Source organism: Nannospalax galili, unplaced genomic scaffold (assembly GCF_000622305.1).
Source record: "Nannospalax galili isolate Female #2095 unplaced genomic scaffold, S.galili_v1.0 scaffold666, whole genome shotgun sequence".
Taxonomy (NCBI): domain Eukaryota; kingdom Metazoa; phylum Chordata; class Mammalia; order Rodentia; family Spalacidae; genus Nannospalax; species Nannospalax galili.
Window position 1 is genome coordinate 698,038 of NW_008356473.1, and position 27,636 is coordinate 725,673.

The 27,636-nt window shown below is 40.4% G+C and overlaps 1 protein-coding gene across 1 annotated transcript in view; it reads right to left on the minus strand.

Moving 5' to 3' along the window:
* Positions 1 to 27,636, minus strand: part of LOC103751248 (A-kinase anchor protein 2) — a 389,311-nt gene that overhangs the window by 208,825 nt on the left and 152,850 nt on the right.

Genomic DNA, 27,636 nt, shown 5'->3' on the forward strand with positions numbered 1-27,636 from the left:
TAAGTGCACCCATGTTATGCAATGCCCATGGAGGTCAGAAGAAGTTGTTGGATCCCCTGGAACTGGAGTTACAGACAGTTGTTAGCCACCATGTGGGTGCTGGGAATCAAACCTGGGTCCTCTGCAAGAGTAGTCAGTGCTCTTAACCACTGAGCCATCTCTCCAGTCCCTACACTGGATATATCTTAAGCCAGCACTTGGGAGGTGGAGACAGGAGGATAAGGAGTTCCAGGCCAGCCTGGGCACAGTGAGACCCTTTGTCAAAGCAATTAACAACAGCAAGAAACTCTCCAGTTTTAACATTATACAAAAAAGCTGAGACCTGGAAGGTAATTCAAGTCTTTCTTGGATGTGTGGTGATTGGAGACAGATATCTCCCAGTGGTCTGAGGCATGGGAAATATCCTAAGGAGGCTGAGTAGTAGGCAATTAGCCCAGAGAGCCAGGAGATGGCCTCTTCTTTATAAAGAAGGGTGAAGAGGGGAGAATAAACATGAGCTGGGCACTGATAAGAGGTGAAGCTGAAGTCTGAAGTCTACGTATGGAAAAAGAGGTAGAGTCATTCACTGTTCAGATGTTTACTTAGCATCATCTATGTGCCATGCATGGTTCTGGGCATTTGGACAAGATCAGTGAATGAAAATCTCTGTCCTACAGAAGTTTTTATTTGTCTGTTTCTTTGTTTCATGTAGGATAAAGCTATATATAGCCCAGGCTAGCCTGGAGCTTGCTACATAGCCCAAGCTGATCATAAACTTGCTGCCATCCTCCTGCCTTAGCCCTCTCGAGTCCTGGAGTTACAGGCATGTGCCTGTGTGTCTGGCTATTGAAACTTTCCTTTGAAGGCAACTCTTAGCACCAGCTAGTACTTCTTATTGGCCAAAGGTATGATTCTATGTGGTTATTTACTTGCAGCATCCTGTGAGGCACCACTACTCTCCAAATGGGACAGATGGGTAAACTGAGGCTCAGAGCTGTTAACTCATCCTGGGTGAAGGCAGCAAGTGGTAGTTGGGGTAGGTGACAAGAAGCCTGATGAGAAGTAGGTGTGGACCTGTGAGTGCGTCCCTGTGTTATAAGCAGTTTTAAGAGGAGGCTGAGTTAGTTTCTCAGCTCACAGGGCAAGCACTGTCCCTGCTTCCACTTTAACCAAAGAGTCTAGAGCCCACATTTCTAGATGTGACAAGCGCCTGTTCTTCCTAAGAGCTCTGAGGCAAGATTCCTCGAGTGTATGGCCCAACAGTTTTACCCCTTGACAACTGACTAGTTTCTGGCCTGTGACCAGGTACTGGGGTAGTGGTGTATACTTGTAATCCCAGCACTGGGGAGGTGGAAACAGGAGGATCAGGAGTTTAAGGCTATCCTTAGCTATATTCCATAGCAAGTTTGAGGTCAGCCTTGGTTACATGAGACCTTGTCTTTAAAAACAAAACAAAATGGTGAGCCTGGTGGTGTGGTAGCACACACCTTCAAACCCAGCACTTCAAAGGCAGATCTCTGTGAGACTGAGGCCAGCCTGGTCTACATAATAAGTTCCAGGCCAACTGGAGCTACAGGGAGACCTTTTCTGAAAAAAAAAAAAAATATATAGAACCATACTGGAATTTTTTACTAGGTGGGGAGGGCGGCAAAGGTTTTTGTTTTTTAAACAGGGTCTCATGTATCCCAGGCTGTGGAAGGGTACAATATTGTCTAGAAACTTTCATAGTCATTTGCTGAATCTAATAATAATTACAAATAGGTAGCTGTATTCTCTCTTTTTAAATTTTAATTTTTCTGAGAATTCATTCATAGTACTGTTCTGGGATGAATTCAAGATGTACAAAGGAGAAGCAAAGTCTGAGGCTTTCCCTCAGACAGGGAGAGCTGAGGCTTCCCAGAGATGGATGCACTGCATCCTCGGGGAATGAGACAGCCTAAAGGCAAAGTCCAGGATGTGCAGACACTCCCTTCGCTCCTCCCTCCTTTCCAAGGGCAGCAGATGGGTGGGTTTGGGCAGAAGCTGCTTTAAAAGAGTGAGCCTTCAGGCCTGCTTAGAAGTGAACACTTGTCCCAAGGATCAGCAGAGGAGCAGGGCTCCAGATTACCCTTGGGCAGAGATGTGACAGAACAACACACTGGTATGTAGAGGAGCTGGCTGCCACAAGGCTCCTGTCCCTGAGCACAGCTTCAGTCTTGAAGGGGTCATGAAGGTCAAGACCGTGACATTACAGAATGAATCGTAGAGGACCATTGGAGGTAGGCCCAATGGCCCTTCCTTTGCAGACCCTGGATGGGGCCCAATGGCCCTTCCTTTGCAGACCCTGGATGGGGCCCAGTGGCCCTTCCTTTGCAGACCCTGGATGGGACCCAATGGCCCTTCCTTCACAGACCCTGAAAAAGTGGCCCTTCCTTCGCAGACCCTGGATGGGGCCCAGTGGCCCCTCCTTTGCAGACCCTGGATGGGGCCCAATGGCCCTTCCTTTGCAGACCCTGGATGGGGCCCAATGGCCCTTCCTTTGCAGACCCTGGGATGGAAGGAACCACAGGAATGACCGAGATTGAACCCTTTGATGAGCAGCCCTGGTACTTCAGCAGTCCAAGAGTGTGTGGACTGAGATGGCTACCTGCTTCCCCCTGTGACTGATACTCAGGAGTTACGGTGATTAAGAAAGATGTTGGAAGGTGAGACAGAGGAGGAGGGTATTCCAAACAGACAGGCTCACAGTCCCAGAGAACAGACAACTAACTAATGGAGCTATCAGCTGATCCCTTTAGATATGGAGCTGTAGAGCCTTTGCATTGGCTGTTCCTTTGATCTGGAATACTGTTGGCCTGACTGCCTTCCTCATCTCTGTCTGTCAGCTGTAATGCCTCATCTTCAGAGAGGCCTTCCCAGGAGGTATGTGTGTGTACATATGTATGTACATGTGTACATATGTGTCCACATGTATATGTGCATATCTGTGAACATGCATACTGTATGTGTGTATGTCCACAGTGCCTGAGGCTGTGCAGGGAGGAACTGTCAGGTTAGAAGGTCTTGTATTTTACAGTCGTACAATTGCTCAGTTGCTCTTTCTTAGCTCCTGATACCTGAGTCCTGATGCCTGGGTCAAGCTCCACAGTGCTGGAGCCAAGACATGAACTAGGGCACTCTCTGAGAAGTGGGGATCTGTGCTCTGTCACTGAAAGAGATCCTGAGATAGGTATTCTGATGGCTACTTATCTGATACCATGCCTGACACGACAGCCTCTCCCATAACTGGCAGATTCACTGGGTGTTAGAAAGCAAAAGAAGTGACTTGGTCAGTCCTGGCAATCACATGAGACTCCTGGGGACTCCCTCCCTAATTCCTTTTCACTCACTGTGGGGGGCTGGGAGCCAGTTATAAGTGGTAGGTGGTGGGGGTACTCAATGTGGAGAGTCTCACATTGCACAGAGAGTGTGATCAGATCTATAGACTGACTGGAAAACAGGGGCTTCTGTCTAGGGAAATTCCTACCTGCCTCCTGTTGCTAAGCTAGCTCAAAGTCCCCAGAGAAAATCTTCTCTGAGAGCTGTGGTGGCTTCAGTTTAGACTGTAAACAGGAAAGGGAGAGAGCTGCTTCAAAATGAGATATCACTCTAATAAATCAGCCACTGTCCATTTTCTTTTTTCTCTGAAGTCCCAGTTTCAGTTCCTATTTACTCAAAGTTGAGAGGGGTTTTTCCCATAGATCCAACCTTCTCACAACCAACTGATCCTTCAAGGACCCAAGGGTGCAGGGCAGAACGGGCCCTTACTACTCTAGTGGCCTCTGAACAAACCTAGAGCTAATCTCTCCTGAGTTCTGAAGAAAGACTGTATTATCATCCCTCTCTCTGGAAAATGTGCCTAAGAAGCTAGTTCTGGGCAGGTTTGCAGAATTTCAGGATTCTTTCTTCTTAGAGCCTTGGTCTTAATTCCTTATCCATCCATCCATCCATCCAACAAATGTTTATTGAGTTCCTTTTATGTGCCAAGCACTATTCTGGACACAGGTTCTCCTGCAGACAAAGAGACTAAGACCTGCTGAAACAAAGCCCAATGTTTAGTAGGGACAATCAATGCCCAGACATTCATAGGGTATCCAGCCTGTTGAAGCCCAGCCCACTTGGCCTTCATGACACCTCAAGCCCATATACTAAACATGACCCTGATAGATGAGTTCACAGCTTTCTGATTCTGTCAGTTTCCTTAAGCAAGCTCTTTTGGTGACTCTAATATATATCTGCAATTTTTTGGACACTTCTCCCTTCAACACAATATCAAATTGGTCTCCCCTTACAAATAGGTGGCCTCCGTGACTCTCTTATAATATGTAGAAAGTGATGGAAGTGTTATTGTGAGATTGCAGGGCTAGGCTAGACAAGGTGATTCAGCGTCAGCGTGGCTTTCTCTCTAGACATTGGCTCTTGGAACCCAGATGCTAAGCCATAAAGACCCCCTTTACCATTTGAGGATGCTATGGATAGACCCCAGCTGGGTTCTGGGGGCTAACCATCACCAAGTACCAGACCTGAGAATGACGAAACCTTCAAGGTGGCTGTAGTCCCAACCAATGTCTGTCCATCATCTTGGGAGAGACCCTGAGCAAGAACTTCATATAAAACTATGAGCAATGAGAGTAACAGCAATGATAAAACAGCCAGTTCCCAGAACCCATCGGGCATTGGCTTCGGGACTTCCAGAGGATACCAAAACCACAGATGCTCAAGTCCCTCATATAAAGAGCATAGTGTTTGCATATAACCTACACACACCTCCCTGTACGCTTTATACAATATGTGACACTACATCATGCTGTGCAAATAGTTGTTATTCTTTAGAGAACGGTGAGAAGAGAAAAAAAAACAACCATCAGTACACATTCAGGACAGACGTATTTTTCACCAAATATTTTCAATCCAAGGTTGGGTCCATCCATGGATGTGGAACTCATAGGTGTGGAGGGCCAACTGTGACTGTTTGGTTTTAAGCCATTATGTGTGGATGATTTATCATATAGCAGAAGATAACAGAGTAACACTCAGTCCTGATACACTGGTGGGCCTCCATTCCTTGATGACTTTACTACTCAAGGACTCGTCAGAGGCCCAGCAGCATCAGGCTTCCTGGGAGCCTGTGAGAGATGCAGACTTTGGGTCTACCTAAGACCAGCCCAACCAGAGCCTGCATTTGAACAAGACACAATGCTGCAAATGCTTCACATGCTAGCCAAAGCCTGAGAAACATCGTTCTGCAATATCTTTTATTTTTTTGCAGGCATCTTATTTTCTTTTTTAAAAATTTCTTTTGTTTTCTTTTTAAAGTGCACCCGTGTTGTGCAATGCCCACAGAGATCAGAAGGTATTGGATTCCCCTGGAACCGGACTTACAGATGGTTGTTAGCCGCCTTGTGGATGCTGGGAGTCGAACCTGGGTCCTCTGCAAGAGCAGCCAGTGCTCTTAACCACTGAGCTATCTCTCCAGCCTGAGGTACTTTATTTTCATGTCATTTTAAATAATTCAAACACAAGGCTGGAGAGATGACTCAGCAGTTAAGAGCACTGGCTGCTCTTGCAGAGAACCCAGGTTTGATTCCCAGCACCTACACGGTGGCTAACAACCGTCCGTAACTCCAGTTCCAGGGGATCTGATACTCTCTTCTGCATTGCATGACATGGGTGCTCTTACACACATGTAGGCAATACACACATACACATAAAATAGAAATAATAAATGAAATATTAATAAAATTCAAACACAAAAAGTAAGATCATGAATATCAACATACCAGCCATGACCCTGCCAGATTTGACAGCTAAAAATGGCGAGCACGTATTCTGTGTTGAGCACTGTCTTAGGTTCTCTGATAAAATTCTCTGACAAAAGCAGTTTAAGGGAGAAAGGGCTTATTGTGGTTCACAGTTCCAGGGTGCAGTCCATCATGGGGTGAAAGGCAAGGCAGCAGGAGTTTGGAACTGCTGGTCATATTGTGTTCATGGTCAGGCAACAGAGAGCAATGAAAAGAGAGCAATGAAAGCTCGTTCTCCTGCTTTCTCTGTTTTAGACAGTCTAAGAGCCTCTACCCAGGGAAGAGATCCATCATAGCCATTCTCCCCACATCAATTACTATAATCATGATAATCCCCACAGGCACAGGTATGACCAGAGGGCTGTTTCCCAGGCTTCTAGAATCTGTCAAGTTGGCAATTAAAATGATCTATCACAGGGGCTGGAGAGATGACTCAGAAGTTAAGAGCAATCCCTGCTCTTCCACAGGATGGAGATTGGGTTCCTAGCAACCACATGGCAGCTAGCAACAGTTCATAACTCCAGTTCTGGGGGATCTGATGCTCTTTTCTGGCCTCCTATGGACATTGAATGGCATACTAAACACTCACACACATAAAACAAAAAAATAAGTAAATAAAAATTTTAAAAATTATCCATCACAAATACTATGTTAAGTTCTTTACAAATCTAACCCATTCAACCTTTACGTCAGCCTGATGAGAGAGACACTATATTGTGTCCTCCATTCTGATATTAAAGAGAAGAAAGCTGAGGACAGAGAGTTTACATGATCCACTGATTTATGCAGGTCATAAGTAACAGCAAGGGGCCCCGTTCCAGGGCTAGGCTTCCCTGCTTCTAGACAATTCAGTGTATCTTACCCCCTCCACATATTGAAAAGTTGTCAAGCCACTTGTAGAACTCGTCCCCATCACTTTCTCTTTTCTGCACAGTGGCCCCCATCCTAGTTTCATCTAGGATGCCTAGCTGCACATGGCTGCCCTTCAGACTCTGGTCACGTCTGAGTCCATTTTATGCAATGCCTCAGGTTAGTCTTCCTGCTGCCTCTGTATCTTCCATCTTCTCTGCCCACATGGCTCCCCTGCCTTTGCTCTGCTTGCTAACCACACAGGTCAATTTGGACTCCAACACCTTTGAAACCTGGTTCCCCCTCTAGTATCCAACAGACAATAGAATAGAACGCAGCCTCGTCACCGTCTCCATGACAACATATGCAGCTTTGCAGTTGGCTTGCACACTTTCCTTCCTTGCCTGGGATCCTCATTTTTACAAATTTCATTGCAAATATCATGTCCTTGGCAAATTCTTCCTTAAGTATGAGTCATTAATGAAGTCTGAACTTAATGAACATTTAATAGTATCTTAATATTTTCTTTATTTAATCATTTTTTACATTTACAATTCAGTAGCATTAAATATATCACACTGTTGTACCACCATACCCAGTATCCTTTCCTAGAACTTTACCTTCATCACAGAGAGTCTCTCCCTATTAAACACTAACTTTCCCTTCCTCTCTTCCCTAGTCCTTGGTGACTGAGAGTCTAGTTTCTGTCTCAATGATTTTAACCAGTCTGGGAAATGATACGACATTTGGCTCTTTGCTGTCTGGAGTACTTATTTGGGGATTCTCAGGTAGGCAAACATGAGGACCTAAGTTTGTATCGTAGCATCCATGTTTTAAAAAAAGTTGGGCATGGTCACATGCACACAACTGTAACCACAGTGCTGTGGGAGGACAAGACAGGAGGATCATTGAGGCCCCCAGCTAATTTCAGGTTCAGTGAGAGACTGTCTCAAAGGATTAATGTAGAAAGTCTGATAGAACAGGACACCCAGCATCCTCCTCTGGCCTCCACACATGTACACACTGGTGCATACACCTGTACATATCCCACATACACATCAGCACCAGCATACTCACACACATTCAAACACACACACACACACACACACACACACACAGAATATAAAACTGATCAAAAATGGCAAAGAAACAAAGAGAATGGTTTCAGAATGATGTTTCTGACAGTCACATAATAATGTAACACTTTAGAAAAGTCTGTTTGGGTAAAAGGGGCTTTCCGTGCTCTGAGCACTGCTTCTACAGCTGGAATTACAGATTAAAGGCATGCACCACCACACCCTATAAAATACTCTTTTGATTGTTTTAAACATTTTTTTATTTATATGTGTGTTTGTGGGGAGGAGGGGAGATGCATGCATGCCATGGCACATGTGTAGCGATCAGAGGGCAATTTGAGGGAATTAGTTCTCTCTTTCCACCATGTGGGCTACTAGAATCAAACTCAAGTTGTCAGAATTGATAGCAAGCACCTTTATCTGCTGAGCCATCTTGCTGTTCTTTTTAAAAATATTTTTAATATTCATTTATTTATGTCTGTTTAAAATATTCTGTTGACAAATTTTATTTATTTATTTATTTTTATGTGTATGTGTATTTTGTCTGCATGTATGTAAATGCACCCCTTCATGCAATGCCCACGGAGGACAGAAGAGGTTGCTGGATTTTCTGGAACTGGAGTTATGATTCTCTGGAACTGGAGTTATAAACGGTTGTTAGCTGACCCCTGGATGCTGGGAACTGAAACCAGGTCTTCCACAAGAGCAGTCAGTGCTCTTAACCACTAAGCCATCTCTCTAGCCCCATGCTTAAATATTCTTTTTTTTTTTGAGACAGGGTCTTCCTGTAGGGCCAACTGACCTGGAACTCACCATGTAAACCAGGCTGACCTTGAACTCACAAAGATCTGCCTACCTCTGTGAGTGTTGGGATTAAAGGCATGCACGATGCTTAAAATATTCTTAATAGAAGCCCTGTAATGTAGGTATTGGTTTCATTTTACAGAGGAGGAAATGGAAATGAATTGTCTAAGGGTGTCCTACACTTGGGATTTTACTTCATTCCTGAATCCCAACCTTCCCCTTGCTGGGAGAATGAGAGGATCGGAGTGTGCTGTATTCCTGGCTGCTTCAGGCACTTGTACGTGTATTTTTCCAGCACCAGCTACACTAGACTTACTTGGAGGCACTTGTAAATGCCTCAAGCTGCTCCCACACTAAATCAGGATCTCTGAGGTGGGGCCCTTACCATTACAGCTACAAAAAAAGCCTCCCAGATTCTGTCATATCCCAAGCAACAAAAGCGAACTAGAGAGCTTTACAGCCCTGTGCTTCCTGGGAGAATTAACTAACTCTCTAAAGAGCTCATTTCACCACAAAAGACCAAAAAAATTTATGGAGCGTTGTGGTGCACGCCTTTAATTCCAGCACTTGGAAGGCTGAGGCAGGCACATCTCTGTGAGTTCCAAGCCAGCCTGGTCTACATATCGAGTTCAGGCCAGCTGGGGCTAAAAGGAAACCCTGTCTCAAAAAAAAAAAAAAAAAAAAAAAAAAAAACATCATTTCACTCTCTGTAGAGTCTAAATGTGGCTTATCTCCTCTAAGATGCTTATTGAGATTTTACCGCTATTACGGTAGAGTTGGAGTGAAGCATTTAAGATGTGATTAGGTGGTTAAGGGAGATCAATTATTGTAGGACTGTTTCTTGTAAAATGGGCAGAATATGAACTAATGACTTTTAATTAACCTTGGCTAACTCACTGAACCATGTGTTCCTGTGACCTGGGCACCTGATCTAGTTTCCTGGGAACCTCAATTTACTACTCCACCCCAAGATAATGAATGAATGTGGGTATGCTTGAGAATTAACATATCAAAGTGCCCATCATGAATACTGGGAAGGAAGCTTCATATTGTGTGTCTGAGATATTCTAGAACTAGGGATGAAAAAACAAGATTGAGAAAGAATGCTTGCTGTTAAGATAAGGGTGGATCCAAAGTTGGACTTCCCCTGATTGAAGCTGGAGAAACCATTTTGAATAAAATTATGGGTGAGGCCTGACTCAGGGACACAGTCCATACACAGTCCCAGAGAGAGTTCCAGCAGCACAGTTCCCAAGCACAGACTGTTCCAAGAGACACCTTGGGGAATGGGTATCCTCTGAGTTCAGGCCCATTCTTAACTAAGAGCAGGCTGTTTTATTCAGGTATAATTGTATTGTTGGCATAGTAATGTCACACTGTGGTGCCCTGTGTGAGAAAGAGTCTCTCTAATCTGAAGTCACAGATCAGTGTCCAAGAAAATCCCAAGGAAAAAGGGAAATATAGAACATGTCAGTTACACATGTAATTGTGTGATAAGCACAGGGTTTTCCTTGACGGCTCATGCTGCGGAACTCACGATAGGTGCCTGGAAAAGTCCCAAGGTAAAAGGGAATTTTTGGACATTCTCAGTCACACACGGGGATAAGTGATATGACAACAAACATGGGCTTCTTGTGGCCTGCACCAGTGCACTGTAATAATTCGTTATTCACTTTTGCTTTTATTTCCTTTACTAGGCCAAACTACAAGGAATGTGTCCAAACTTTCACTTTCTTTTTCATTTTTCCAATTTCACTGTGGGTATCTCTTTATCTCCTGAATCTTGTATACATGCATGGTATTTAATGAATTTACTTAATAAAGAATTGGAACTAAAGTGTGATCAAAGCAAATTTGTAAACCTTTAAATGCTATTCAGAAATACTTTTCCTGGAATTCCAACCATGGGACACTTAATTCAGAATCTCAAGAAAAATTGATGACCAATTAAGGTACTGCTTAGAAACAGTTCAATTGAAGCATTTAACTCTTTGGAACTAAATTACAGTAGACATGCAGCCTTATCAAGAAAAGAAAGGTATATTTTCAAAAGAATGATGTCCTATAGAACCTCATGAGCCTAATTCTCCTTCCTTCCATGGAGTGCCCTTCCCCGGGACAAAAGGCAAAGGGAAAAACTTACTTGGTAAAGGAATGTACCTGGTTAGCATTTGCTAGGTTGAAAATGCCAGCTCTTTCTGACCCACATCTCCAAGCCTGTCTCTCTCTGAGATCTGAAACTTTCACTGCCTTGTTTGTATCATAATTCTGCTGCTTTAAAAGAGAAATTTACTCTGTGCACTATCATGTTTACCTACAAATGATTATTTTTTAAAAATTTAAAATATTTTATTATTTTTATTGTATGTGTATGAGTGTATTGCCTGCCTGTATGTAAGTGCATCCATGTTGTGCAATGCCCACCAAGGTCAGAAGAAGGCATCAGATCCCATGGAACTGGAGTCACAGATGGTTGTTAGCCACCATGTGGGTGCTGGGAATTGAACCCAAGTGCTCTGTAAGAGCAGCCAATACTCTTAACCACGGAGTCATCTCTCCAGTCCCACAATTTTTTTTCTTTAATGGGTCAAAGGGAACATTTAAGGGAATTTAAGTAATATAACCCACAGCTGTCCTTAACCTACAATCATTAAAGTTGGCTGACTTCTGTAATATATGTGAGGCCAATATTTGCTCCAGACAATTTATGAATTGTGGGACCTGCACAGATAGGATCAATTTAGTCAGGCAAAAATTAAGTTAAATAAAAATTCATTAATGTCATGTATATTAGGAGTGACATTGGTGAGCGTGACTATGACAAATAGGCTCTACCTTCTTTAGGGTTGCTAATAAAGAAGGATGAGATGCAGGAAAATTCAGGTCTTGTCAGTGAGATTAAGCAGCTACATCTGGCAAGAACCCTCTCCTCATGGAGAAATATAAAGCTCTAGAGAGCAAAACAAGGGAAATTTAGACATAGGGGTAACAAGACACCACTAGCCTATATCCATTTGACCTAGATCTCTGATTTTCTGCATTTAATCCTAGACTGAAGTTTAACTGGATAATAAAAAATGACTTTTTGTATGTTATGAGGGCTTGAGTAAGGTATTTTAAATATGCAATAGATAAGACTTAAAGATATTATACATAATCTTAAATTTCCTAAAGTCAAAGCAAGTAAATCTATTTAAATCAATGCACTTATTGGTCTAATCTTGCTAGTACAAGGACTGGCTCTATCTATCTGTCTGTCTGTCTGTCTGTCCGTCCGTCTGTCTGTCTGTCTATCATCCATCCATCTATCATCTATCTATCTATCTATCTATCTATCTATCTATCTATCTATGTCTATCTATCATCTATCATCTATCTATTGTGTGTGAGTGTGTGTGTGTGTGTGTGTGTGTGTGTGTGTGTGTGTGTGAGATCAAGATTTAAGAGCATTTAGTTATGGCTAAATATTACACAATTCTTAAAAAAAAAAAAAACCAGACTGTTATAAATAGCTTTTTTTTTTTTTTTTTTTTTGTCTTTTTGAGACCTCCCTGTGGCCCCAGCAACTCACTACGTAGACCAGGCTGATCTCGAACTCACAGAGATCTGCCTGCCTCTGCCTCCCAAGTGCTGGGATCAAAGGTGTGTGGGATTTCCACATGGCTTATAACTGACTTTTTAGAATGTTTAATTACCATACCTGAAGTTGAGTCATTATTATTATTATTATTATTAATTATTGACTTAAAAGATTGCCTTTTAAAAATTTTGCCATTTCAGTGCTTTTTTTCATAAATAGGCATTTATGACTAATATTTAAAAGGAAAATTTTCACATGAGGCATGATCAATAGCCATACCTTCTGTCAATATTGTATAAATAGTATGATACTCCTTATTAAAAAAAACTTTCCTAATATGTATATATATTATATGGAAGACATCTCATTAGCCTTTACTAAGGATATAAATCTAATTGTAGCTAGCACCAGATGAAATTCAGCTAAATGTTTAACTATTTAACTACATATTGTCACCAATCATTTATTAAGCCTTATAAATTACACTTGTCTGTTCCCTGAAAGAGAACATTAAAACATTACATTTCTCAACAGCTTTTAGGATTTAAATTGACTTTTTCCTTCTCTCAGAAATCCAAGTTTGGTTTTCCCTCACATTTTTGTTTCTCTTAAAGGAGATCCTGATTTAAATTCACCCTGACACACGGTGGCACCTCAATGACTCTTTATCACAACAATTTCAGTTAGAAGGTGAATTTAAAACAAAAACAATGACTACATATGCTATTAGATTTACCTTTTGGTTTTTGTTGTTCCTTTTGAGATGGTTTCCCTGTAGTCACAGCTGGCCTGGATTCACTATGGAGACCAGGCTGGCCTTGAACTCACAGAGATCCACCACTCCCAGCTCTACCTATTTATTTTTAAAATTCCTTTCCCCCTTGCAGAAATGACTGGACAATTACTTCTTTTTAAGAAAAATTTTTGGTCTTTTTTAGACAGGGTCTCCCTTCCCTCTTTAAGAATTTTCTAAGGGTTATTTCTACCCAAAACACCCAAATGAAAAATATTTTTACCCCAAATCAACAAAGAATTAATTATTCTTATTCAACAGGGCTAAAACAAATCCATCCAGTTTACTGGACAAGGTCTTAATATTATTCAGACTCCCACATCTCCAAATAATTTCAGTTTTCTTTTACAGACAGTAGAAAAAATTATAAATAACTTTTCTGGTTTTTTGAGGATGAGTTCCTTTCACTTCCATATAGAATTTCATTGTTTTCTATACATATATTTTCTTCCATAAATATATAATCCCAATTCCTAATGCACTTGTTTTTCCAGATAGAGACAATAAATCTGGCAAAGAAAGCACACTGTTGGAATATGGCACTCTCTATAACCCCTGGAGCAAACATCACCCAGCAGGCAAAACTTTCAGCTGCCATTTCTGCTCTGCTTCCAAACCATTTCCTAATTAACTTTTCAACTTACTAAACTACTCAAACTATATTATCAATATTTACCTCTACTTAAAGCCTCCTTCAATGAACTCATCCTGTTTTTATTTCAAAGGATTTGATCCCATACAGAATTACCGGATCTCCACAGAAGGAAATCATCATACTGACTGTCTGGTTGTCTTTTCAATTATCACAGGTACAAACTCAACAAATTATGCAATCCTGTCCTGACTGCCCATCAGTGGACATCATCATCTTGAGAGAAGTCAAACCCCAGATGTTTGCCCTATCAACTTTAGCAAATTAAAGTAACTTACATAAATTCCTTTGATCTTTTTAAACTGGCTCATATATATGATAATACTTTTAAAAACTTTATTTTTCACTACTGCTCCAGGACAAAACTCTGCTTGAGCTGTTTAAAGTACAAGTCAAGGGGCTGGAGAAATGGCTCAGGGGTTAAGAACACTGACTATTCTTGCAGAAGACCTGGGTTCGAATCTCAGAACCCACATGGCAGCTAACAACTGTCCGTCTAACTCCAGTTCCAGGAGATCTGACAGCTTCTTCTGTCCTCTACCGGCATTGCATGACATGGGTGCACTTACTTACATGCAGGAAATATGCTCATACACATAAAATAAAAATAATATATAAAATATTAAAGTAAAAAAAAAAACCAGTTGTCCTGCTTATATGTCTGAAACCTTTATCTCTTTTTACCAAATTTTCCTGAATGTCCTCTGCATGTATACCTGTCATGTTTTGTGCATCATCTCCTCCAATGCTGGCCTGCCTGTGCCACCTACTCCAGAGACCTATACCAATCCTTCAGCCTGTGGCTATCCCATCACCCATGACACCCTGATGGGCATGCTTCTTCATTAACAAAACAAAGAAACTGGAACTGTGGAAATGACTTATAAAATGGACAGAATCTGGACTAATGAGTTTTAATTCACCTTGGAAAACTCATTGACCATGTGTGACCTGGGCACCTGATCTTGTTTCCTGGGAACCTCAATTTGCTACCCCACCCCAAAACATAATGAATGAATATGGGTACTCTTGAGAATTAACATATCAAAGCGATGAAAGGCAGCACCCCATCTTCATTGAATACACTAAAGATTGGGAAGGAAACTTGACATTGTGCATCTGAGCTATTCTATAACTAGGCATGAAAAATCAAAATTGAGAAAAAATTCTTGCTGTTAAGATAAGGGTGAATCTGAACTTGCACCTCCCCAATTGAAGTGGGAGAAATCATTTTGCGTAAAATCATGGGTAGGCCTCACTTAAGGACACAGTTCCAGACAGAGTTCTAAAGTATGACCATTCTAAGAGACATCTGGGGGAATGAGGGTCTTCTGAGTTTGGGCCCACTCTTCAAAAGTAATTAAAAGTCAGGCTACTTTATTCAGATATAACTACAGTTATACCTGGCAAAGTATTTTCAAATACACTGCAAAGTATTTTCTCATAGGAGTGAGTTGCTCTGCAGAGAAAATAAGTGTGGGTTGTTATCCAAGGAGAAAGACTGCTGTCTGAGTTGTTTCTCTGAAGGCACTTGCTTGTCCCTTCACCTACCATGTTTTGATACCCTTGGCCTTAGCAGCTATGCCCTTGGATTTTCCAGCTTCTAGATTGTAGCTAAATAAATTTCTTTCCTTTATAAATTACCCAGCCTCGGGTATTTTTTTATAGTAGCAGAGACTGGACTAAAATAGGTGGGAATGTAACTCAGGCAAAAAGCAGTCTCATTCAATAGAAAAGAGGAAATTGGAGAGGGAAGGGAAAGGGAGAGGAAGGGAGGGAATCAAGAAGTTGAACTGTTGAACCACCTTACATAAGCTGGTGCTGAACCACCTTACATAAGCTCACACTACCTGAATCTCAGGTCTTCAAGAATTCGCCAAGAAGTCTCTGAGCCTGCTCCAGGATGGAAGCACACTGAAGCAGGAGGCAGACATGCTTTACCATGGAAACAGCCACTGGGTCTACCAGTGTTTGCATTCTGGCCAACCCCCCAACCCCTAACTTTCTGAAAATTCACATCTGGCCATTCACTTTGCTAAAATTACACAGTAAGAACCCAATTAGATCAGACTCCGTGGGTGAGAAAGTGGTTATGCTAGAGGCAGCTCTGTGACTGAGCAGATGTTACTGCTGTTTAGTTAAACTTTCAGGATCTTGTAGGAGAATTTGAATTTGAATTTGCTGCTGATGTGTTCAACTCATTCCTTATAAAAGGACCAGTGTGACTGACACCTGGCTCAGTAAAAGAATGTGAAGTCATCTAAGCTATGCTGGAATCCTGGCTGTTTCTGCTCCTCCTGTCCCTTCTAGCAAGTGACTTCATGTTTCTCAACTTGATTTCTAAACAAGGGATTGGGATTTTTTTTTTTTTTAAATGCAAACAGTTGAAAAAGTGTTTTCTTGGATTTTAGGGCTGTGGCTGGCATTACAGAACATTGACACACATGCCAAAAGAGCAGTTGCCATTTTGATTCTTGTTGACTCTAGTAGAGATGGAGCTATACTATATTTTCTCCCCTTCTCTACTGTATTGTTTTCTTTTAACAAGATGGAGTTGTTCTCAGACAAATTCATTTACTATCAGTCCCATGTGGACTAGAAATTAACAAGGTTCATTTTCAGTTACTATTGTGGTATATGATAACTAGTTAAGGTAGTACATTAAAGTTGATACTTCAGTTAATTTAAGTCATAAAAGTAGGCTAAAATATTAAACTGTGGCACCCAGGTTGGTATGTGTACAAGGTAAAAATAATTGATGTAATACCTCAAAGCCCCAAGTTTTTGGGGGGATTGAGTATAGGTGTGAGGACTCTGAATTGCGGTTGGCACAGTTCTTTCAGGGAAGGCAGAACCTTCTTGTTCCCTTATTTTAAAAAAGCTCTTTATTAAATAGAATTTGAGTCAGATTCTGAGAATATGGGCAGTTCACACTGACTGCAGATTGTATTTCAACTTGGGTCTGTCCTCAGACTGATCTAAGGGCTGTGGCCTGAAGAGAGTAGGTCTGTGGGGGTAGATGAGATTGCTCAGCAGGTAAAGCTGCTTACCACCAAGCCAGAAAACTGAGTTCCACCCCCAGGACCCACATGGAAGAAGGAGAGAATCAGCTCCTGAAAGTTGTCTTCTGATCTCTACACCCCCCCAGAAATAAAAAAATAAATAAGTGGAATGGAATTTTAATTTTTTAAAAAGAGTAAGTCTTTGGCTCATGTTTCAATACCCCACAAGAGAGGCATGAAAGAGAAAATTGGAAAATACTATGATCATTTTTGAATTTGTTCAGTCTTTGGTTAAAATTAAAACATTCTATCATATCGAGCTTTGATGGCAAGTCTTGGAAGGAAAGGCCACTGTCTCACCACTTCTCCAAGCTGCAAATCTTTAATGCTGATTGTGTTCTTAGTAAGACAGAGAAGTGAACATTAGAGAACGTGGCTGCTTTCCATACATAAGATCTAAGGGACACAATAAAGGATTATACGTGGCTGCTTTCCATACATAAGATCTAAGGGACACAATAAAGGATTATACATTAAAAGCAGAGGAAAGATTACATTTAAGTTTAAATACAGATTAGTTTTGCCTCATGATTTTTTCCAAGAAGGAATTATGTGTCCCAGACCTAGTCAACTGTTGATAACAGTTTCTATTTATTTCCGAGGAATGAAACTTTATACCACAAAACATACAATATCACAAAGTTCCTTAACATATATTATTTACTTTGTCTAAAAAAGAGATGAACAATCTATAGCTATGAACTGTCAGAAGAGACAAATTCTGTTTTAATTTGAGCTGTACATAAGCTTAGCAAAGGCCCCTAGTTCAAGTATTAGCTTTCTATGTGTAACCCATTCAAAGCTAAAACTGACTCTAGTAGATTCAAATTCACACACTGTTCAGGGCTTCATTCTTCCAGGGAATTTAGGGAAACTGAGTTCTGGCTTTGCATGTCTTACTTTGGATCAATTCCATTCCCACCTAAGACTTTTACAGCCACAAGGCAAGTAGATTATGATAGATTAATGATCAAATACTGCAATGCCACTGGGTCGAGGTGGGTGACTGGGAGTGATGAGAGAGCACACAGTGATCAGGCAAGACAATGTGAGTCCTCTAAAACCTGCCACCAACATCAATCCCAGTATTGTCAGATTGGAGCCAGGAAAGCAGCTTAGAGCCAACCCAGAAGAATAGCTTATTGTTATGAGAAACTGATTACCAAGAAGAGTTAGGAATCTACACTATAAAAAAAAAAAAAACAAAAAACCCTGGAGAGATGGCTCAGCAGTTAAGAACACCAGTTCTTCTTGCAGAAGACCCGGGTTTGAATCCCAGCACCCACATGGCAGCTAACAACTGTCCATAACTCCAGTCCCAGGGGTCCAACAGCCTCTTCTGATCCCCGGGGACATTGCCCGACACGGGAGCACTTACCTACATGTAGGCAATACATACACAGAAAATAAAAAAAAAATAAAAATTTTTAAAAAGAGTTCTCGTCATCATTACTGGCATTGAATTAAAAATAACTTTTATATACTTATGGGAAAGGCATATAACTGTAAGCAGACTGCTTATAGGTAGCCATTTTATGACTTCTGCCCAAGGTGATCTCTTAACACTGTCTCCTTAACGTCTAACTAGCAAATCTTTGCTATTCTGTGTTGACGGTAGTTGAGGATTTGAGTCTGAGGAAAAGCAGAAGAGCTGGATCTAAGAGGGCTATTGGGGAGACAATGTGATCTATTAGTTCAGGAGGGTGGTGTGGCTTAGGAGGACCAGAGACACTCGTACAACCCACAGGCACACTGTTTTTCTATGACATGTGCAGAAATAATAATACCAACAGTCACACCGTCACCAGCAAGAATTAAGCCACCTCAGCTTAATCAGAGATGGACAGGCCACTTCTAGACTTCATAGGAATTTGGGGAATTTTGTTAACCCTGTTAAGACTAGAGAAAGAAAAACAATCAACCAGAACAACAGGATTCCTAAAGAACAGATGAGAGAATAACTGTTGATGTCACCATTTCAGAAGTGTCACAGACACCTCCAAACCTCTAGAGGGTGCTGTTATCACCCATTTCCTTGAGCATTTAAAGCTGCAAATAACTGGTGCCATTTTGTCTTACAAGAATGACCCCATTTTCCAAGTCTTTCTTTATCCAATCTCATGGTCATCCTCATACTACTTTCATGATATGGAAGCTTCTGTTGAGGTAGGAAATAGAGACTCTGAAACTGGTCATGTGGAACCCTCTATCAATTTTAGCTCTGCTATACTGGGTAAGATACTTACTATCCCCTTAATTTAAATTTCTTATGAGTAAAAGTGGAGTAACAGCAATGTCATCCTCACAGGGTTGACGGATTAAAGGACATCCTACTCTCCCAAGGGAAATGCCCAGGTCAGCCTTGGAAGTACTGAACTTGTTTTCTTTCAAAGTTCTAATTTCCTCATGCTATCATTAGATTTCATCTGGCAAGATTTTGTTCTCTGTAGTGGGAAATAATTCCCAGAATTAAACTAATCGGTTGAACCATAAGCACTCGTCAATATTCAGAATTATTGACCTATAAAATGGCAAACTCATGTGATTCAATGCATTATAAAAACAGTCACAAACTTGGAGAGCTAAGCAGCTTCCCTTTTTAGACTTATTCTGAAACACACCTAAATAGCTCATTTTCTATACATTTGGGATGAGTAAGATGTTTGGTAGGTGATCGACACATCCTCACCACAATTAAATTAATATTTATCACCAATTTCCAGCTCACATGTGCTTTACATAAGTCTGATTTTTCTTAAATCCACCATAACAGTGGGGATGGAGGTAAGCACACAGCTTCTCATGTGTTCCTAGATTTGTCCCCATTGGTATGTCTTAGAGCTGTGGCGAATAGTATAATGTGCTGTGGTGGTAACAGTCTATGAATTTCTTAGATTATTTCAGTTGATATGGAAATAATGTAAAGAAAGCTCTGCCACTTACAGTATAGGATGGATCACACAAAATATGGCTGTACAAACACTTGGACTAACAGCATAGATACCTAGGGACCATCCAGTTATGGCAGCCCCAGCACTTTTGACAAGGACAGGATGTCTTTGCATACTTCGTATTGGTTGAAGATCTTATCAGTCCTAACTTGGCAATTGGATAGTCTGCAAAGCACTGTTTATGTCTCCATCTTTTGTTACATCTTTATCTATACATAAACACATCTGAAAAAAATCTGTGAAACTCAAATGGAAAAAGAACTCCACAATCAGTTCATCTATTCTATGCTGTCCAAGGACGCTGTTTTCTGTGACAGGTCTATGGGTATTCTTTGTACATTCTTTCACACCATAACTTTAAAACTTTTATTGCACATCTGCCATGTGTCAGGTCTCATCCTAGGCCAAGAGATGGCAGAGTACAATAGGCCAAATTAGATCTACCACCTAATTTGTAAATAAGTTTATTTGAAACACAGCCACACTCTCTCATTTATGTGTTGTACAGAGCCATTTTGCAATTGAGGCAAGAAATTATGAGAGAGATCATTTGACTCACAAAACCAAAAATATTTACTGTCTGGGAAATAATAGAAAAGTTTCACTGGTTCTGTTCTAGGTAAAGAGGATACTGTGGTGAACAACAGAATAAAGTACCTGGGTGTCTTTGGGAGCTCCTGGATAAATTCTATTACTTAACTTAAGGGGACTCCTAAGTTTACCCATGAGATAACGGTCTTGATTGGGACTTGCAAGAAAAAAAAAATCACATGATAGGTGTGGAAAGGAATGTGCAAAAAGAAGCCAGAGAGAGTAAGGTTGAGAGATTGGATTAGTTAGTGTAGAAACCAGCTGGGACAGGCAGGCTACGAGGGGCACCCAAACCTGTGAGCCAGATAACACACCGCTCAGAATCACCTGGAACATTCTTTAAAATGGTTACTGGCCCCACCTGGAACTCTGTCCAAAGGCAAGACCAAGTTTTCCTACTGTTAATAGGCACCTCCAGGTGATTCTGGAACAATCCACGATATGGGAGCTATCGTATTCATCTAAGGTTGTGGCGAGATGCTGGAGGCATCTCCAACATGGTCAAGCCTGAAGTCCACTCAGAGCAAGCGAGAAGAAGAAAGAATCAGGGCACAGACACACAGAGGTAGATGCAGTGAAAAGGCAGTTTATTATCTATTAATACTGTACAGAGGAACAGAGAGAAGCTACGTGTACAGCATCAGATCAGTTGTAACTGGCAGTGTTTTGTTTGTTTTGTTTTTGAAGTTGCTTTTTGCTTTGTTTTCATCTGCAGGAAACAGAACAGTCAAAGTACACTTCAGGTTACAAAGCACAGCAGCTAGCCCCATAAGTCTAATTCAGAGTAAGCACAACAGTTTTCCACCCCCCACCCCACCAACCAACCACGAATGGGTATATGTACAGAGCTGTCACTCACCCTGGGTGAGTGGCTAAAGCTGAAAATTCCATCGACAACCTACATTCAACTGAAAAGCTGCATCGAACACAACATTTTCTAGAACCCTTGTTAAAATATTTGTCTCTCTTAAGTCAGGAGTTTGAAAGGAAGAAAGAATGTTCCAGAACTCTGCAAAGGACAGAACTCTTCTTCCCACTTGTCAGAATAGGATATCATGGAATTAAGATGGAGCTACACACAGAACAGTTCAGATCAGGCATTGCCTGGTGACCTTTCTTTCTATATAAAGACTTGACACTGCAAACTCAAGCAACTAGATGTCTCCCTGCCCACCCAATCTGGAAACTGGGAGGTGTCCTTGGTAATAAGCATAATGGGTGCTTCCTTGGCACCTTCAGGCAATTGCATAGTTCTTTCATTTTTTTTTTTTGCAGTTGTCTCCACGGTAGCAGTGTTCCCAGATGACCGTGAGTTGGGCTTGTTGGAGGGATTTTGGTGATGAAGGTATTAAAAGTGTTTGCCCAGGAACCAACTGAGGTTATCTTTCTTGAAACGGAAAGAAATGTTTATGACCTTGCCTTGCTGGGAAAATGATCTTGGTCTTTCAGGGCAAGGAAGGATGCTATTTGGGAAGGGACTCTATCAGGAATGATAGGAAGACCTAGGTTTGACCCACTCTGTCAACTAGGTACAGGGAGAGGTGTGGGTGAAGAGCTTCAGGAAACTAAGTGCTATGGGAATAAGGATTCATAAATTTAGCAGAAAATTGGGTAAAAGACTCAGGAAGTCTAAAAATTCACAATCCCGTCTATGGATGGATGAGGAAAATTCTCTCTTGTTTCTACTGATTTCTGAAAGTACCATGAAAACTTCAGTGATGTATACAAGGCCAACAAAGCCTAGTGAGTTTGATACTGTTGTTTTCCATTTATGCATAGACTATAGATAGATCAGGCATGTCCAACCTTCAGCCCACAGGCTGCATGCATCCCAGGGTAACAACGAATGCCCCAAAGTTTGTAGATAATATCATGTTCAATATCAAAAGGTTGGACGCTGCTGCTGGCATAGAGGCTTCAGTGCTTCTGACTCATCTCCTCTATTTTACACAAAGGTACTGTAGGAAATGGTCCTTTAGCCACAAGTGCAGCAATTCTTCATCAGTGTGAAAGAGTTGGACTCTGATCATTATTAGGTTTGCCTTGCATATAAAAGCCGTCTGCTTCCAAAAGATGGTTGTTTATTATTAAAGGTATAGTCCGAAGAGCTATCAACCTAACACAGTTAACCTAATGTGGCAAATAAAAAAAGCTCAATCTTATAAACTAGGTCTGTTGAAAACCTTGGGTTTTAAGCAAAGGCTGTTTAAGGCCAAGTCACAACACTTACTCCTACCTCCAATATTTGGGTTAGTACTATAGAATTGACCAGAAAGTAACCATAATGAAATGGAGAAATAACTCATCAACCAAAGGTGTTTTCAACTCAAGCTCCATAAATGCATATAGATTTCACTATAAAAATATTATTCTTTAAAAAAATACATAAATGTAAAATACTCCATTTCTATAGTGACTCCTTACCCCATCCATATCATGCTATGTAGCATGAAGTCCTAGACTATAATAAACAGACACATCCTCAGAGGTGGCTCCATAGAAGTCTATCTCTCTTGCTTTTTTCAAGCTAGCTCAGTTGTGCTTAAAACTATGTTCCCAGACCCAAGTAGGGGGCCCACAAATACTACTCTCACAGTGGGAAGCACAGGGAGGAAATGACCGCAAGAGGTCATGTGCTCCATGTGGCCTGCCCTCGTCGCCCCCCCCCCCCGTCCCAGAATGTCAGCATGTGGTTCTGCAGGCTCAGATGAGAACACAGAAACATGTCCAGTGGGTAGAAGGACAGAGGAAAGGCCCAGGCCATGGCCATGCCTTCAAGTTCTGCCTGAGGTGCCTGTGATGAAAGTCACAGCTCCGGGTTGGAGTGGGGGAGACAATGTTGTGTTAATACAGCTTTGGAATACAACCTGCATTCTTTAAGAAACAGGACAGAAAAGGAGACCATAAAAGTACCACAAAGGCAAACTATCCAATGGCACATCAGAACTCTATTTTTTTTTTTGTCATTCATTTTGTTGACATCACAAGGCAGAGATACATTCTGTAAACATATATGCTATACAGTACATTAACCACAAGGAAATGAAAAGAAAGCCTGTATGTCTTTTCTTTCTGTGAGTCTGTTCTTTCAAGTCAGGAGTGCCAGGAGTCTGGGGAAAGTTTTATGGTTTGTGAGATAAGCTTTTCTTTTTGATTAAAAAAATGCAGTGACTTGCAAAAAATAGCCCCAGGTGACCAGTGAGAGGAGAGGCAACATGGGAAGATGACTGTTCACACCTCAACCTGTAGAAACCTAGAAAATAGTTACAGAATATAAAAAAGTCATTGACTTCAGGAAACATTTTGCTTTCCTGCTTAGTATGAGCGAATAGTGAAAAATTATTATTAATTATTTTACAAAAGTTAAGGCTGTCCAGATCTTTGATGCAGAAAGTCTATGGTCCCCAAAATCACATGTTTTCACACTGACGGCAAGGTTTTGTGCGGCAGTCAGTTCTGACCTTCTGGTGTTAGACTGGAGGAGAAAGGGGAGCAGAGGCTCACTACGTTCTGTAAAAATTAAGTTGGGAGAGCTGGTCTGAGGATACCCAGTGAAACTGTCTTTTCAAAACATCAGGATGTAATCTAATCTTTATATCTTTGTGCATTCAAGCAGAAAATATTTGGGGTTTTAGTGAAATGGGAATTGATTAAGAAAAAGAAAAAAATGTCAAGGATATGCAAGTCATACAAGTTTGGTGATGGTATGAAAATCCAGACCCAGAGCTAAACTGTGTTACTAATTAGTGAGTTTTCTTCTTCTCTAGAAAATGCAGGCAGGTGAACTACCAACAGGAATCTAAGGGCCCATCTTTTTCATTACTTTGAGCTGTTATGTATGTATCAATAACTCCAAGCTCTCCCTAACCAACCCTGTAGGACAAAGGATACTTTATCTGGGTCTGTCCTTACCAAAAGACCTTAATTATGAAATAGAAGGTCTTTTAAAAAGCTGCATATTTATAAAGCTTTTGAAACCTATCTCTTAAAAATGCTTGGAATTTGTCAAATGAATTATAAATGAGGATGTTGCAAAACTACATGAGACTGCTCATCTTGGAATGGTTTATGCTATACGCTGACACTGCAGGAGATGAAGATGCACTATCAGGGGAAGACACTCTAGTGAGTTAAACTCTCCAATGGGAATAGCCAGGGAGAAAGAGAACCAAGTTTCTAGGTTTTAAGTGAGAACACCAGCAACAAAAGACATCTCCAGTGTGTGTTCTATCTACCTTCATCTGTGTTTGAAATGGACAAAGTCAATGTTTATTTTAAAAAGAAAAATATTTTTGCCTCTTTCACCTTACTTCCATCCCTCCTTTTTTGATATACATTGGATCAATGATATGAAGTGAATTGTAGTTTTAAACAACGTTCTGTGTGTGGTTCCTTGAAATGCCATTCTTCAGGAAAGAAAGGGTTTGGCTTTAAAGTACGGTTCCAAAGCTAGTACATAATGTATCTCTAGGAAACTATATATCAGTTTCCCCTTTTATAAAAAAAAAAAACTTGATTCAGAGGAGAATTCCTTGGTCCCTTTCTCACCACCTCCAATGTTAAGTGGAATCACTGGACACTAGCCAATTATTTTAGAGGCAATTTCATTTTGGTTATATAAAGAAAATATCATTACAAGTAAAAGAAGTATAAAATTTTAAAAAACTCTTAAGTTTTCTCTAATTGCATATAATAAAGAAAAAGAAAAAAAAGTCAAGGATATACAAGTCCTGAAGATTCTTCAAATATGTAGGTTAAGCTTTATCATTGCAGCTGGGTGTGGTGGTGCATGCCTTCAATCTGAGCACTGGGAGACAGGCGGATCTCTATGAGATCAAGGCTAGTCTGGTCTACATAGTGAGTTCCAGGCCAGCTGGGGCTGCAGGGAGACACTATCTCAAAAAACAAACAAAAATACCCCCAAAACTTTAACACTACAACTGTTAAAGAAGCTTCAACTAAATGTCATTGAAATAAAAATAAGAAATAATCCTTTCCTCCTCTTTTCTCTTATTTCTACTTAAAAGGGAATCAGTTATAGTTTAAAGAAAAGCCCAACTAACATTAGCTTAAAAAAAGATTGTAGTCTTACAACGTCATCATGGATTCTTTAATTATGCTGGTTATGCAACCACATACCCTGCATTCTTGAAGGGGTGTTGCCATACACAAAAAAATTTAGGGAGACTTGCAATAGCAGTGAGAAAGGCCGATTCACAAGTTATGACTCTGTTTACATTTTAATTATCAAGGGTATAACTTGTTGCTATAGGCGGGATGATCAGTCTCATCTCATAAAAAGGATTGACTGAGCCTAAATCCCTCATAAAGATAGGAATATTATGCAAACATCTTCCAGATTTAAACACACTTTCATTTACTGTGGCCACAAATAATCTTAATAAAGGCAACATGCTTTACTTCAAAAACAATTATATAATACACTTCAATAATGAAAATGTAGAGGGAATCCTAACTCACAGAGTTTTCTAAGTCATGACTGATCATAATAAAAACTGAAGAATGAAGGTAACGAGCTTATGCTCAGTCTTTTAGATCTTATGGAAGCATACTGTAATGAGAGGTTTGGACTATTTTCTTCATGAATAACTAGTTCTCAAAATGATCCCCTCTTTGAAAACAATCAGAAATTTGAAAAAGAAAACAATATAAAACTTTACATTCTGGGGGGGAAGAATAGAAACAAGGCTCATGAACTGGTTTGTCTAAATATGGAGGTCACTAAGGATGCTGAGAACAATGGTTGTCTTAGGTCCTTAGAAAATCTTGTATAAAGGGTTCCTCAGGTAAGCCATAGAAAGAGAGAGAGAGAGAGAGCTGCTGACCAGCAGAAGAAAGGGCAGAAAATAGTGTATCCTGGAAGACTGCTTCTATTTTCTAAACAGCAAGCACATGGGGCTTAAGCTCTATCTATAGTCACTCTCTAACTGTGCTTTTAAAAACTCACATTGTGCAGTTCAAATCCCCAAGTGGGTAAAAAGAGAAGTTACAGTAAACTTTTAGATTGTTCCTTTCCTAAACAAATTCTTAAAATAATAGATTGCCCAAAACATGGGAACTCCTTTGTTTACTCCTCTGTGAAAATGGGTTTTACCTGCATCACATTTTGTTCAAGGGCTATGGACTGTTAAATAACCATGTACGGAGAAAAATGAAGCTGAGAACAGTGAAGTCTGTTGTCATGGAACCAGGTCTTCAGGTAACAGAATGGGTTTATTCCATGTGCAGCTATTTGGGTGAACCTGAGACATAGTAATAATTCCTCAGTCATCTAAAGTTGGAAACGTGGAGGGAACAGCCTTGGGAATTGGGGCTCATGTCTTTGTTTTTCCTTTAACTTTTTTTTCTTATTTACATATCAGAGATTTAAAATTATTTAATTTTTGCTCAATAAAAGCAAAATGACTTGAAAAAATAAGTGAAAAATAAAAATGCCATTTCCCCTCTCATTGTAATAAATAGAGTTTCAAGCTAAGAAATTAAAAAATAATAGATTTATCATCAAACAAGTGCAATGGGAGAAATTTAGTTGGTTCTGTGGTCTAATCTCCCAAACTACTTTATTTTTTTTTCTGAGTTATTTTCCACAGAAGTAAAGACAATGTAATAGGTCATGATATATGGTTACATTCTACGGGAGCACACACAAGTCTGCCACCAATTTATATCAGTATTATGGGCCTTTGGGCAAATAAAGTAGATTTATCTCTCATTCCATTAACATCATCTCTTCATTCAATTTCTATGTTAGTGTTCTCTTTTGAATTTCTTCCCTTTGGTTTTACTATACATGTGGCTGTTCACATTGAGACAGTGTTAACAATGTTTGTGAATGGCCATTCATCATATTCTAGATAAAAAAAATATTCCTCAGAATTTCAGAATTTCCAGAAATCAAAGAAACGAAAGCTTAAGAAACCCAGGAATGTACCAAACTCAGGCAAACCATGTGGAAGAATTTAAGATCCTTGTTCATCTTTCAACATTTTTCACATTCAAAAATACTTTTATTTTGAAGGGTGGGAAAAACCTACATGTTGAAGTTGCCTGAAACATTCTGTTTCCCATGGGGACAGAAAGTAAAGTACAGATGCAAGACTGTAATCGCCTAGCATGGTAGATGGACAATTAATGCATACAGCACCATCCTTGATAAAGTGGGAGTGTTGCAGCAACCCCCATACGTCAGAAAGATTGTTTTAAGAAATATGGTCACTGCAGAGATACTTCTCAAAATGATCCCCTCTTTGAAAACAATCAGAAATTTGAAAAAGAAAACAATATAAAACTTTACATTCTGGGGGGGAAGAATAGAAACAAGGCTCATGAACTGGTTTGTCTAAATGTGGAGGTCACTAAGGATGCTGAGAACAATGGTTGTCTTAGGTCCTTAGAAAATCTTGTATAAAGGGTTCCTCAGGTAAGCCATAGAAAGAGAGAGAGCGAGAGAGCTGCTGAC